Raw genomic sequence first — 15181 nt, forward strand, 5'->3', positions numbered from 1 at the left:
CTTCCCTCATCCTCTCACGGTCATACAGAGGGCTGATGGTGCTTGCACCATGGGGGAACCGGTAGAGTCAACGCACAGAGGTGCCCTGCTCTGGTCCCCTCCTCTGCTCGCCTGCCTTGGTCCCTTGGCCCTTTGACCAGGCTCTACTGTCAGCAGCACTCACATGCTATGCCATGAGCAAGAGGAGTAGTGGAGAGATGAGAAGGGTAGAGAGAACGACTGGAGAGAGGAGAGTGGCTGTGGAACAAGCCCAGGCTCAGAGTAAAAGTGAACTGCGATGTGAATAACATTTGCTCCAGACTTTTCATGGGGTGATCAGCTCAATAACGGCAAAGGACGACAGCAAAATGGAAGCAAAGTGAAAAATGTTTATGCAACTAAGATCATTTGATGGTGTAGGAACAACTGTTGAATATACGTGTAAGTCTATGCACAGTATTCTGTGCATGGAAGAGAGCTTAAAGACAGTAAAGGAAGAGGAATGGAGAGGTTTGATATACTGTGGAACCAACTGGGCTCTACAGCACAACCTGAGACCATTGAGTAAAGTCTGCAATGTGTGTAATTCTGTCTCTGCGTGTATGTGTGTGTGCCCGCGTGCATGCTTTGCCTGTGTGTGTAGGGTCTGCCTTCCCTCAGCCTGACTGTGTAGTGCGCCAGGCAGGGTAGTTATCTTTTATAGTGGCCAATTACAGTGAAGTAAAGCTGTACAGACCAATGATAGCAGCATGAAATCACCAGTCAGCCTTGATTAAAGGGGTATCCCTACAACTTACTCCATAACCTGCTCTGAAACACACCACCTGTCACTATACACAGCCTGCTTTGAAACACAGTCAACCACTAGGATGTGAGGTCCTGAATGTGCCTAGTTACTCATGAACGAGAAGGCTGAATTAATAAACACAAAATAATATAAACAGTGACCCCTTATTGTTTCTCCTTCCGCACCCCCCTCTTCCTCTTGTATTCAGGTTGTGTAAACCAATTTTTTGATACAGAATCTAACCTTTCCTAACCTATCATATGATGTGGCTTCAGGAAGTGTCATGATTGTGCATATCAGAGCTGAGATCTTTACCTCTTTCCCTATACATTAATATACCATAGAGCTTGACTGAAAGATATCTGCCTCTGAAACAGACTGAAAGACAGAGAAGAGAAAAAGCAGAGAGATTATCTGAAAGCTATAATTTGCTCCCAACTTCAGTCAGTGTTGAGATCTGGTAGTGATTAATGGGCTAAGAGGGTGACACCCACACACACACATGACCAGCGGCAAACTACCTGCTAACCAGGATACCTACAGCACCCGACGTCACAGGAAGGCCAAAAATATCATCAAGGACAACAACCACCCGAGCCAATGCCTGTTCACACCGCTATCATCCAGAAGGCGAGGTCAGTACAGGTGCATCAAAGCTGGGAAAGAGAGACTGAAAAACAGCTTCTATCTCAAGGCCATCAAACTGTTAAAAAGCCATCACTAGCCGGCTTCCCCCAAGTTACGTAACCCTGCACCTTAGAGGCTGCTGCCCTATATACAGTGCCTTGCGAAAGTATTCGGCCCCCTTGAACTTTGCGACCTTTTGCCACATTTCAGGCTTCAAACATAAAGATATAAAACTGTATTTTTTTGTGAAGAATCAACAACAAGTGGGACACAATCATGAAGTGGAACGACATTTATTGGATATTTCAAACTTTTTTAACAAATCAAAAACTGAAAAATTGGGCGTGCAAAATTATTCAGCCCCCTTAAGTTAATACTTTGTAGCGCCACCTTTTGCTGCGATTACAGCTGTAAGTCGCTTGGGGTATGTCTCTATCAGTTTTGCACATCGAGAGACTGAAATTTTTCCCATTCCTCCTTGCAAAACAGCTCGAGCTCAGTGAGGTTGGATGGAGAGCATTTGTGAACAGCAGTTTTCAGTTCTTTCCACAGATTCTCGATTGGATTCAGGTCTGGACTTTGAATTGGCCATTCACCTGGATATGTTTATTTTTGAACCATTCCATTGTAGATTTTGCTTTATGTTTTGGATCATTGTCTTGTTGGAAGACAAATCTCCGTCCCAGTCTCAGGTCTTTTGCAGACTCCATCAGGTTTTCTTCCAGAATGATCCTGTATTTGGCTCCATCCATCTTCCCATCAATTTCAACCATCTTCCTTGTCCCTGCTGAAGAAAAGCAGGCCCAAACCATGATGCTGCCACCACCATGTTTGACAGTGGGGATGGTGTGGTCAGGGTGATGAGCTGTGTTGCTTTTACGCCAAACATAATGTTTTGCATTGTTGCCAAAAAGTTCAATTTTGGTTTCATCTGACCAGAGCACCTTCCACATGTTTGGTGTGTCTCCCAGGTGGCTTGTGGCAAACTTTAAACAACACTTTTTATGGATATCTTTAAGAAATGGCTTTCTTCTTGCCACTCTTCCATAAAGGCCAGATTTGTGCAATATACGACTGATTGTTGTCCTATGGACAGAGTCTCCCACCTCAGCTGTAGATCTCTGCAGTTCATCCAGAGTGATCATGGGCCTCTTGGCTGCATCTCTGATCAGTCTTCTCCTTGTATGAGCTGAAAGTTTAGAGGGACGGCCAGGTCTTGGTAGATTTGCAGTGGTCTGATACTCCTTCCATTTCAATATTATCGCTTGCACAGTGCTCCTTGGGATGTTTAAAGCTTGGGAAATCTTTTTGTATCCAAATCCGGCTTTAAACTTCTTCACAACAGTATCTCGGACCTGCCTGGTGTGTTCCTTGTTCTTCATGATGCTCTCTGCGCTTTTAACGGACCTCTGAGACTATCACAGTGCAGGTGCATTTATACGGAGACTTGATTACACACAGGTGGATTGTATTTATCATCATTAGTCATTTAGGTCAACATTGGATCATTCAGAGATCCTCACTGAACTTCTGGAGAGAGTTTGCTGCACTGAAAGTAAAGGGGCTGAATAATTTTGCACGCCCAATTTTTCAATTTTCGATTTGTTAAAAAAGTTTGAAATATCCAATAAATGTCGTTCCACTTCATGATTGTGTCCCACTTGTTGTTGATTCTTTGCAAAAAAATACAGTTTTATATCTTTATGTTTGAAGCCTGAAATGTGGCAAAAGGTCGCAAAGTTCAAGGGAACCGAATACTTTCGCAAGGCACTGTAAATAGACTTGAAATCACTGGCCAGTTTAATAAATGGAACACTAGTCACTTCAATAATGTTTACATATCTTGCAGTACCCATCTCATACAGTGGGGCAAAAAAGTATTTAGTCAGCCACCAATTGTGCAAGTTCTCCCACTTAAAAAGATGAGAGAGGCCTGTAATTTTCATCATAGGTACACTTCAACTATGACAGACAAAATGAGAAAAAAAATCCAGAAAGTCACATTGTAGGATTTTTAATGAATTTATTTGCAAATTATGGTGGAAAATAAGTATTTGGTCAATAACAAAAGTTTATCTCAATACTTTGTTATATACCCTTTGTTGGCAATGACAGAGGTCAAACGTTTTTTGTAAGTCTTCACAAGGTTTTCACAAACTGTTGCTGATATTTTGCCCCATTCCTCCATGCAGATCTCCTCTAGAGCAGTGATGTTTTTGGGCTGTTGCTGGGCAACACGGACTTTCAACTCCCTCCAAAGATTTTATATGGGGTTGAGATCTGGAGACTGGCTAGGCCACTCCAGGACCTTGAAATGCTTCTTACGAAGCCACTCCTTCATTGCCCGGGCAGTGTGTTTGGGATCATTGTCATGCTGAAAGACCCAGCCACGTTTCATCTTCAATGCCCTTGCAAGTTTTCACTCAAAATCTCACGATACATGGCCCCATTCATTCTTTCCTTTACACGGATCAGTCATCCTGGTCCCTTTGCAGACAAACAGCCGCAAAGAATGATGTTTCCACCCCTATGCTTCACAGTAGGTATGGTGTTCTTTGGATGCAACTCAGCATTCTTTGTCCTCCAAACACGACGAGTTGAGTTTTTACCAAAAAGTTCTATTTTGGTTTCATCTGACCATATGACATTCTCCCAATCTTCTTCTGGATCATCCAAATGCTCTCTAGCAAACTTCAGACGGGCCTGGACATGTACTGCCTTAAGCAGGGGGACACGTCTGGCACTGCAGGATTTGAGTCCCTGGCGGCGTAGTGTGTTACTGATGGTAGGCTTTGTTACTTTGGTCCCAGCTCTCTGCAGGTCATTCACTAGGTCCCCCCGTGTGGTTCTGGGATTTTTGCTCACCGTTCTTGTGATCATTTTGACCCCACGGGGTGAGATCTTGCGTGGAGCCCCAGATCGAGGGAGATTATCAGTGGTCTTGTATGTCTTCCATTTCCTAACAATTGCTCCCACAGTTGATTTCTTCAAACCAAGCTGCTTACCTATTGCAGATTCAGTCTTCTCAGCCTGGTGCAGGTCTACAATTTTGTTTCTGGTGTCCTTTGACAGCTCTCCATAGTGGAGTTTGGAGTGTGACTGTTTGAGGTTGTGGATAAGTGTCTTTTATACTGATAACAAGTTCAAACAGGTGCCATTAATACAGGTAACAAGTGGAGGACAGAGGAGCCTCTTAAAGAAGAAGTTACAGGTCTGTGAGAGCCAGAAATCTTGCTTCTTTGTAGGTGACCAAATACTTATTTTCCACCATAATTTGCAAATAAATTCATTAAAAATCCTAAAATGTGATTTTCTGGATTTTTTCTCTCATTTTGTCTGTCATGGTTGAAGTGTACCTATGATGAAAATTACAAGCCTCTCTCATCTTTTTAAGTGGGAGAACTTGCACAATTGGTGGCTGACTAAATACTTTTTTGCCCCACTGTATGTATATACTGTATCCTATACTATTCTACTGTATCTTATTCTAAGCTGCTGACATTGCATTTTCATATATTTTTCTATTCTTAATTCCATTACTAGATTTGTGTGTATTGGGTATATGTTGTGTAATTGTTATTTTTTACTTGTTAGATATTACTGCACTGTCGGAGCATTATGCTACAACCGCAATAACATCTGCTAAACATGTGTATGTGACCAATAAAATTGGTCACATACACACACACGCAGGCCACACACGCAGGCCACACAAGGACACACATGCGTGTACACTGCACACATGCACATGCAAACATACAATTATATCCACAAACTATTCTTCTCTGGAAAACATAAAAACCTAAACATTTGATTAATTCAAGGGTGTGAAAGTACAAGCTATGGCTGGTAAGAGCAATGCAACCTGGGCAGACAGGCGGGGCAAATTAACAGAAAGTAAAACAATGCAGAGAGCATTTTATTGGCCATGTGTTCATTAGCTGGAGCTGTGTATGTGTGTGTATGCAGCCATACGCTAGACAAGCTACCATGACCAGCCACATCAGCTTCTGATTACAGCTTCTCTAGTTTCCCCTTAAGCCCATAACATGTCATAGCAGAGATTTCATTTTGATGGAAATGCATGAAATCCTAATCAAATGTAGTTGCTTTTTTAATCCAAAACCAGAGCCAGGTGTAGGCATATAAAAATAGGCTGTAAAGTTTCAGACTGTGACACACGCGTGCCACGCATGCACGCCACACACACGAGAGGTGGGAGGGAGAGGAAACACTGGAGAGCACAAGACTCCATTATGTGCATTTATGTGTAATGCTAATGTGTGACACATGGCAGGGAGGGGGAGAAGGGAAGATTATATAGAATGATGGCTGGTCCATGTGCTACCTAGGATGAAGTCCGAATCAACAACACAATTGTAGGGTTCTGTGTGACACACACTCAAACACTATACACTCTCAATTGGTGTCACTCCCAGTCCTGATACTAGTGACCCTCTCCCTGACTGTCTGGCTGGTAAGACTATCTGGACTGTATTCAGCGTTAATGATACCCAGCTGGGCTTAACGAGACCTGAGGGAGAGAGCGAGAGACTGAGGGGAAGCGTCAGAGAGGAAAAGAGAGAAAGTAGAGAGAGAAAGACAAAGCAAGAAAGAGAGAAAGAGAGAGAGGGAGAGGAGAAAAAGAAGAGAGGTTTTAAACTGAACAGTATTGGATGGAGTTTTTAGAGTTAAATGAAGCCCTGTGGAAACTCAACGGTCAGGTCCAAGAAGTTATTTTCCATTTCCCCCCATAACAGCAGCAGTCAGTCTGCTGGACCATGGTGCTTAAATCCTCTCAGAGCCCCAGACCCACTCTCACTCTGCCTTTATCCATCCATCTCAATTATTTACTACTCAACTAAATCTGTTCATGTCAATATTACCACTTAAAGTACAACCACTGCTGCTTCAATAAATTACCCAACTACTGCTTGCTTCAATAAATTACCCAACTACTGCTTGCTTCAATAAATTACCCAACTACTGCTGCTTCAATAAATTACCCAACTACTGCTGCTTCAATAAATTACCCAACTACTGCTGCTTCAATAAATTACCCAACTACTGCTTGCTTCAATAAATTACCCAACTACTGCTTCTTCAATAAATTACCCAACTACTGCTGCTTCAATAAATTACCCAACTACTGCTGCTTCAATAAATTACCCAACTACTGCTGCTTCAATAAATTACCCAACTACTGCTGCTTCAATAAATACCCAACTACTGCTGCTTCAATAAATTACCCAACTACTGCTGCTTCAATAAATACCCAACTACTGCTGCTTCAATAAATTACCCAACTACTGCTGCTTCAATAAATTACACCACTACTACTGCTTCAATATATTACCAACTACTGCTGCTTCAATAAATTACCCAACTACTGCTTGCAAATGTAACACTACTACTGCTACTACAAATATCTCCACGGTCACACTTTATTTGGATCGTCCCATACAGATGGTCATACTATACAAACAAACTATCCGTTGATAAGCAACTGGTTTAGAATTAGGGTTAACGTAAATATTAATTTTACAGTTAGTGTAAGGGTTAAGTTTAAGGTTAGGATAAGGGTTCATGTTAGGGCTAGGGTTAGTGGAGTTGAAATGTTGTTGACAGTTATTGAACGTCTACTGAACATCTACAAACATCTCCTTGGGACTATCCAAATAATGTGCTACTGCTCCACTTCTACTTCTAAAAACACCACCATAGGTATTGTTCTATTACTACGGTATGTCTGAGTGGTTTCAAGCTGTCAAGACATTTCTCCCAAGACACTCCAGTACACTCAGAGACAGTTTGGATCATTATGTTTCCTTGAATATCGTACTGCTTATTCATGATACTCAACAAAATGTTCCATTCTTTAGTAGTAGTCACTTGAGAGAGAGAGATAGAGAGAGAGCTGAGATATTTCTCTCTAACATTTTCCTGTTGTTTTCAGGTTCTTGCCAATCCATCCATCTGTGTGAGGCGTTAAGAGACCAGCTCCGTCTCATTGGTCTTCCCTCTGTTTTTCTCTTTCCTCTCTATCCATCCACTCAAGGCATTTTCCCACTCAAAGCAAAGTCATTATGTTTTATTCATCTCTTTCTTCACTATGTTCTCATCATATGGACCTCAAAACTGAACCATCAAGAGACAAACAACTTCAGCCTAGTTTGCTAAGCATTGATCACGAACCAGTTTAGACGTTTGGGTGGTTGTGATATTCATGTACACTGGTACTTAGAGTAGGACAAGACTGAGTGTGACTGTGCATACTAACCAGTAGTTCACCCTGTCTTTAAATATAACACTTTATTCGTATAGTCCATCTGTAAACGCTCTACAGACTATCAGTAACATTTTAACCAACTATCTACCAACCCCAACCCTAGCTCTAACCCTAAACTTAAGCCTTACCCTATCCTCCGCCGAGTCCCCAACAACCGGATGTTCCGGTTCTCAGGGGAAATGGAAATAGAGCCTGTGACACTACTTCTGCTTTTGGACATTAACAAGGGGCTCGTTTGAGTGGTAAGGTGAAAACAAACCGACTGTAGACGAAAGTCGAGGAGTGAAGTCGGGTGTGGTGCATCTGCGACAGCCAAGAGTCGGACACTGATGTGGTTTTCCAACAGCAAGGCCCAGTACAACATGGCGGTGTTGACATTGTTTTCAAGTTTGTCTTTGTAATGTAAAAATAAACATGTCTCCAACCGCCATATCACAAACTCATGAAGTGAAAATATATGTGTGTACATTGTACAATAAATTGGTGTGAGAGACCCTCAAACATCACATTAATTTGCTCATATCCATGTATACACGAATTGGGGAAAGTTAGTTCCTTTTTCAGTCACATCTTGGGTCACGTTTGCATGGGTCAAACAAAATCACCTCCAACAATGCAGGCGATGGCAGCAGGATAAGGTTGGTGAAGAGTCATGGTGAAGAGTCATGGTGAAGAGTCATGGTGAAGTGTGGCTCAGTCGGTAGAGCATGGCGCTTGCAACGCCAAGCGTTGTGGGTTCGATTCCCGCTGAGGCCACCCATATGAAAAAGTAGTGGCCCCAGCCGACTTGTAAGTCGCTTTGGACAAAAGCGTCTGCTAAATGGGATATATATATTAAGAGTCATGGTGAAGAGTCATGGCCTCATGCAGTTGACATGTAGGCACACGCCGGACAATTAAAAAAAAAATCATTTTTACCCCTTTTTTCTGCCCAAGTGGTATCCAATTGGTAGTAGTTACAGTCTTGTCTCATCGCTGCATCTCCCATACGGACTTGGGAGAGGCGAAGGTCGAGAGCCATGCGTCCTCCAAAACACAACCCAACCAAGCTGCACTGCTTCTTGGCACAATGCCCATCCAACCCTGAAGCCAGCCGCACAAATGTGTCGGAGCAAACACTGTACACCTGGCGCGATGAGACAAGGATATCCCTGCCGGACAAACCCTCCCTAACCCAGACGAAGCTGGGCCAACTGTGCGCCGCCCCATGGGCCTCCAGGTTGCGGCCAGTTGTGACAGAGCCTGGAGTTGAACCCAGAATCTCTAGTAGACCACCGCGCCACTCGGGAGGCCCTATGCTGGACAATTTTAATCCCCATAATGCAACACACTTTGAAAAGGCGGTGACCACTGACTTGACAAAAGTGATCCGCTCGAACTCACCCAAGGCGACACTCAACTCCTCCTCCACATTTACTGGATTGGTTGAATAGTGCAGAAGAGAACCTCCCAAACATTTTTTCCTAATTATTTGTAAGACCAGTATGTAGGGGATCTATACTGAACAGAAATATAAACTCCCCAGTGGGTTGGCCTGGCTCACAAGTGAGTGGGCCTATTCCCCCCCCCCCCCCCCCATGGCCTATTCCCTCCCAGGCCCCCCCATGACCTATTCCCTCCCAGGCCCACCCACCTGCGAAATCCATAGATTAGGGCCTAATGAATTTATTTAAAATGACTGTTTTCCTTCTATGAACTGTAACTCAGTCAAATCTTTGAAATTGTTGCATGTTGCATTTATATTTATGCTCAGTATAGTTTCAGTTGTTTCTTTTACCCCTGCTAGGTTAGTTTACCTATACCCTAACCCTAGTTTACCTATACCCTAACCCTAGTTTACCGATACCCTAACCCTAGTTTACCTATACCCTAACCCTAGTTTACCTATACCCTAACCCTAGTTTACATATACCCTAACCCTAGTTTACCTATACCCTAACCCTAGTTTACCGATACCCTAACCCTAGTTTACATATACCCTAACCCTAGTTTACCTATACCCTAACCCTAGTTTACCTATACCCTAACCCTAGTTTACCTATACCCTAACCCTAGTTTACCGATACCCTAACCCTAGTTTACCTATACCCTAACCCTAGTTTACATATACCCTAACCCTAGTTTACCTATACCCTAACCCTAGTTTACCTATACCCTAACCCTAGTTTACATATACCCTAACCCTAGTTTACCTATACCCTAACCCTAGTTTACCTATACCCTAACCCTAGTTTACCTATACCCTAACCCTAGTTTACCTATACCCTAACCCTAGTTTACATATACCCTAACCCTAGTTTACCTATACCCTAACCCTAGTTTACCTATACCCTAACCCTAGTTTACCTATACCCTAACCCTAGTTTACCTATACCCTAACCCTAGTTTACCGATACCCTAACCCTAGTTTACCTATACCCTAACCCTAGTTTACCTATACCCTAACCCTAGTTTACCTATACCCTAACCCTAGTTTACCTATACCCTAACCCTAGTTTACATATACCCTAACCCTAGTTTACCTATACCCTAACCCTAGTTTACCTATACCCTAACCCTAGTTTACCTATACCCTAACCCTAGTTTACATATACCCTAACCCTAGTTTACATATACCCTAACCCTAGTTTACCGATACCCTAACCCTAGTTTACCGATACCCTAACCCTAGTTTACCGATACCCTAACCCTAGTTTACCTATACCCTAACCCTAGTTTACCAATACCCTAACCCTAGTTTACATATACCCTAACCCTAGTTTACCGATACCCTAACCCTAGTTTACCGATACCCTAACCCTAGTTTACCTATACCCTAACCCTAGTTTACCGATACCCTAACCCTAGTTTACCGATACCCTAACCCTAGTTTACCTATACCCTAACCCTAGTTTACCTATACCCTAACCCTAGTTACCGATACCCTAACCCTAGTTTACCTATACCCTAACCCTAGTTTACCTATACCCTAACCCTAGTTACCGATACCCTAACCCTAGTTTACCTATACCCTAACCCTAGTTTACCTATACCCTAACCCTAGTTTACCAATACCCTAACCCTAGTTTACCTATACCCTAACCCTAGTTTACCGATACCCTAACCCTAGTTTACCTATACCCTAACCCTAGTTTACCGATACCCTAACCCTAGTTTACCTATACCCTAACCCTAGTTTACCTATACCCTAACCCTAGTTTACCTATACCCTAACCCTAGTTTACCTATACCCTAGCCCCAGTTTACCTATAACCTAGCCCTAGTTTACCTATACCTTAGCCCTAATCCTAGTTTACCTATACCCTAATCCTTGTTTACCTATACGCTAACCCTAGTTTACCTATACCCTAACCCTAGTTTACCTATACCCTAACCCTAGTTTACCTATACCCTAACCCTAGTTTACCTATACCCTAACCCTAGTTTACCTATACCCTAACCCTAGTTTACCTATACCCTAACCCTAGTTTACCTATACCCTAATCCTAGTTTACCTATACCCTAATCCTAGTTTACCTATACCCTAACCCTAGTTTACCTATACCCTAACCCTAGTTTACCGATACCCTAACCCTAGTTTACCGATACCCTAACCCTAGTTTACCTATACCCTAGCCCTAGTTGACCTATACCCTAGCCCTAGTTTACCTATACCTTAGCCCTAATCCTAGTTTACCTATACCCTAATCCTAGTTTACCTATACCCTAACCCTAGTTTACCTATACCCTAACCCTAATTTACCTATACCCTAATCCTAGTTTACCCATACCCTAACCCTAGTTTACCTATACCCTAACCCTAGTTTACCCATACCCTAACCCTAACCCTAACCCTAACACAAGCCCCTAACCCTAAACCTTATTCAAAGGGTGTTTTCACACATGGTCCCTTTCGGCCAATTTTAGTGAACTACGTGTGGTTTGCTTAATTGTTTTGTGCAGTGTGAACACTCAAAAGGAACTCCGGAGTAGAGGTCGACCGATTAATCGGAATGGCCGATTAATTAGGGCCGATTTCAAGTTTTCATAACAATCGGAAACCGGCATTTGTGGACACCGATTACATGGCCGATTACATTTCACTCCACGAGGAGACTGTGTGGCAGGCTGACGACCTGTTATGCGAGTGCAACAAGGAGCCAAGGTAAGGTGCTAGCTAACATTAAACTTATCTTATAAAAAACAATCAATATTAACATAATCACTAGTTAACTACCCATGGCTGATGATATTACTAGTTTATCTAGCTTGTCCTGAGTTGCATATAATGAATGCGGTGCCTGTTAATTTATCATTGAATCATAGCCTACTTCGCCAAACAGGTGATTTAACAAGTGCATTCATGAAAAAAAGCACTGTTGTTGCACAAATGTGTACCTAATCATAAACATCAATGCCTTTCTTAAAATCCTTACACAAGTATATATTTTTAAACCTGCATATTTTGTTAACATTGCCTGCTAACATGAATTTCTTTTAACTAGGAAAATTGTGTCAATTTTCTTGCATTCTGTGTAAGCAGAGTCAGGGTATATGCAGCAGTCTGAGCCTCCTGGCTCGTTGCGAACTGTGTGAAGACCATTTCTTCCTAACAAAGACCGTAATTAATTTTCCAGAATTGTACATAATTACGACATAACATTGAAGGTTGTGCAATGTGACAGCAATATTTAGACTGATGGATGCCACCTGTTAGATAAAATACAGAACGGTTCCGTATTTCACTGAAAGAATAAACATTTTGTTTTCAAAATTTCCGGATTTTACCATATTAATGACCTAAGGCTTGTATTTCTGTGTGTTATCATGTTATAACTAAGTCTATGATTTGATAGAGCAGTCTGACTGAGCGGTGGTAGGCAGCAGCAGGCTTGTAAGCATTCATTCAAACAGCACTTTCGTGCATTTGCCACAGCTCTTCGCTGTGCTTCAAGCATTGCGCTGTTTATGACTTAAAGCCTATCAACTCCAGAGATTAGGCTAGCAATATTAAAGTACCTATTAGAACATCCAATGCCCATATGAATGACCCCTATGATGTAACTGGAATGAGATAGATGTTCTTCTTCTTTGTTTATGTTTTATTATTTCACTGCCATACTGTGTTTGATCTTGTCTAGCCATCTTGTCTCAAGAGGACCACAATGGAAATAAGTCCCAGACTATGTGTGTTATCCTTGATGATTTTATTCATGTGCATGTATGGCTTTTACATTTTATGTGTGCTTGTTTTTTTTAAATGGTCAAATTAATAAACTAAACTAAAAGGTATATGAAATACAAATGGTATAGAGAGAAATAGTCCTATAATAACTACAACCTAAAACTTCTTACCTGGGAATATTGAAGACTCAAGTTAAAAGGAACCACCAGCTTTCATGTTCTCATTTTCTGAGTACATTTAAAAATATATATTTTTTTAAAGAGGACTGAGATCAGTTATTTTAAAGAGGAAAATATGTGAAAACACCCTTTAAGCCTAACCCTAACTTTAGCAAGCAGTTTGTTATCAACAGATAGTTTGTTGATAGTATGACCATCTGTACAGCACCTACAGATTAACTTTCCGGACTATCCAAATAAAATGTGACCCACAATAATACATAGAATACTTTTTCCATGGAATATCCAAACTATCCAAATAAAGTTTGACCCATAAGAGTACATCAAAATGGTACACTATGGAATATGCTGCCAGCGAGGGGCCTGATCTGTATGGGCTCAGTCAGACATGGACCTACGGCAGGCAGGCAAGTCCATGTAAGCACTGGGTGCCTCTGCTGTGTTTTGAAAGGAGTTGAAATTACACCCTGACCCTGCTGGTTCAGTAGTGTGTCATTACATCTCTACCTCTGTATCTGGACAGACTCTGAGGCCCCATGGGGAAGGAGGGAGAGAGGGAGGCAGGGATGGAGAGATAAAGAGAGCGAGGGAGGAGTTGCTAATTGAAATGATATGTCTATTCCTCTGATAACTTAAAGCACATGTTGAGAGCTGGAAGAGAGATGTCAAGACTGGCTATTACCATCAGTGAGGTCATGAACCTGGCTCAACACACACTCTCACATACCCACTCACACCCTGCCAGGAATGGCTAAGGGGTCACACCACATGCCTCACCACCTTGACCTCCTCAGAACAACTGTCCTTTATGACACTGTGGTCATCTACACTAACCTGGTTCAGATGGCTCAGCCCGGCTGGAGCGAGGTGCCGGCAACACCAGACCAGTGACCATTAGATCCTGTATGAGTCATGACTATGTATATATTGATATTTATTTGGGATAAAACTGCCTGCTAAGTGATTGCGGTACGTCCCCACATCAAAAATGGTTGAATTTAGCCTCTGTTTGGATTGGATCTGTCACCCACATACCACCTACGTAATACCTATATCCTGCCTGCATGACACAAGAGGACAAGGATAGACACACAAAGATGCATGGTATGTATGATAATACCAAGCCAAAATAACATATCAGGGCCAGGAACTCAAGTGGTCTACAGTTGCTCAACTTTTCCATAACACAGTAAACAAATGTCCAGAAAAACAAAGCACAACAAATTCTCTCTGGGGTTTGAACTCGATGCACGAAAGTGAAAAAGCCTCAAGCTATTTCTGCATTAGTTCCATTGCTGCTTCTCCAGACAATAAAACAAGACTTACAATATCCCTCTATCAATGGGGAAGCACAACATATTTTTTCAGTCAACATTTTTAAAGAGATGTCATTTTAAATCAAACTAGACACAGTTAATACAGTATGAGTGTAAATGGCCTCTGTGTATAGCAGCTGGATTGCAGCGGTGCTTTACACAGTGAAGTGTGGATCTGAGATAGGCTGCATCTCATCTCTCTGCTATCCTCTATTCTAGTCTGCCATGTAAACAGTAGCTCTCTCTCACTCAAGAAAACCCGGGATACTGGGTTCATAACTAGACTATAAACACGCTGAGACACCTAGAGGTACTGACACAATTCTAAGAAAGCAAAGTATCACTATAGCTTCCAGTGCAACCCAAACCCTTCGCCATTGAAACACATTTAAAAAATTGTTATTTTTGAGAAAAAGTTTGAAACGTACTTTTAAAGAGTTGTGTCCTCTCAAACCATTTGTTCAGAGGAAGCGGTGGAATATTCCAGTGAGTGTCCGTGCCCCCAGTTCTGTCAGAATCCAAGCCTTTTCGATATTTTCTTCCTCGCTCCGCTCAGTTCCCTCTCATACTCACTGGGCTGATGCAAGACACCCTTGAAAAAAATAATAAAACGGAGCTTGGAGCGGAGGCAGAGAAAGAGGGGGAATCGCATTCTGAGAATTCTTGGGGGCATGCCAAAGTCCCAGAATTTCACATGCTACAAATAAGGTTTCAATTAAGTCAGAGCCCAGTACCCAATCAGAATGCTTTTTTTCTCCTGGAGGAGAAAGTTATTTTGATAGCCTGAGGTAGCGATGAAACCACTTTAATTCACGGCAGCAAAACAATGTAAATTCAACG

The 15181-nt window shown here is 42.1% G+C and overlaps 1 protein-coding gene across 1 annotated transcript in view; it reads right to left on the reverse strand.

Moving 5' to 3' along the window:
• LOC135513036 (discoidin domain-containing receptor 2-like) overlaps positions 1–14973 on the reverse strand; it is a 61132-nt gene extending 46159 nt beyond the window's left edge. Inside the window, 1 exon segment of the mRNA XM_064935686.1 lies at positions 14770–14973. The gene's annotated coding sequence lies outside the window, so the exon portion shown is untranslated.
• Positions 14974–15181: the final 208 nt, after the last annotated feature.

Source organism: Oncorhynchus masou, chromosome 24, assembly GCF_036934945.1.
Source record: "Oncorhynchus masou masou isolate Uvic2021 chromosome 24, UVic_Omas_1.1, whole genome shotgun sequence".
NCBI classification, from domain to species: domain Eukaryota; kingdom Metazoa; phylum Chordata; class Actinopteri; order Salmoniformes; family Salmonidae; genus Oncorhynchus; species Oncorhynchus masou.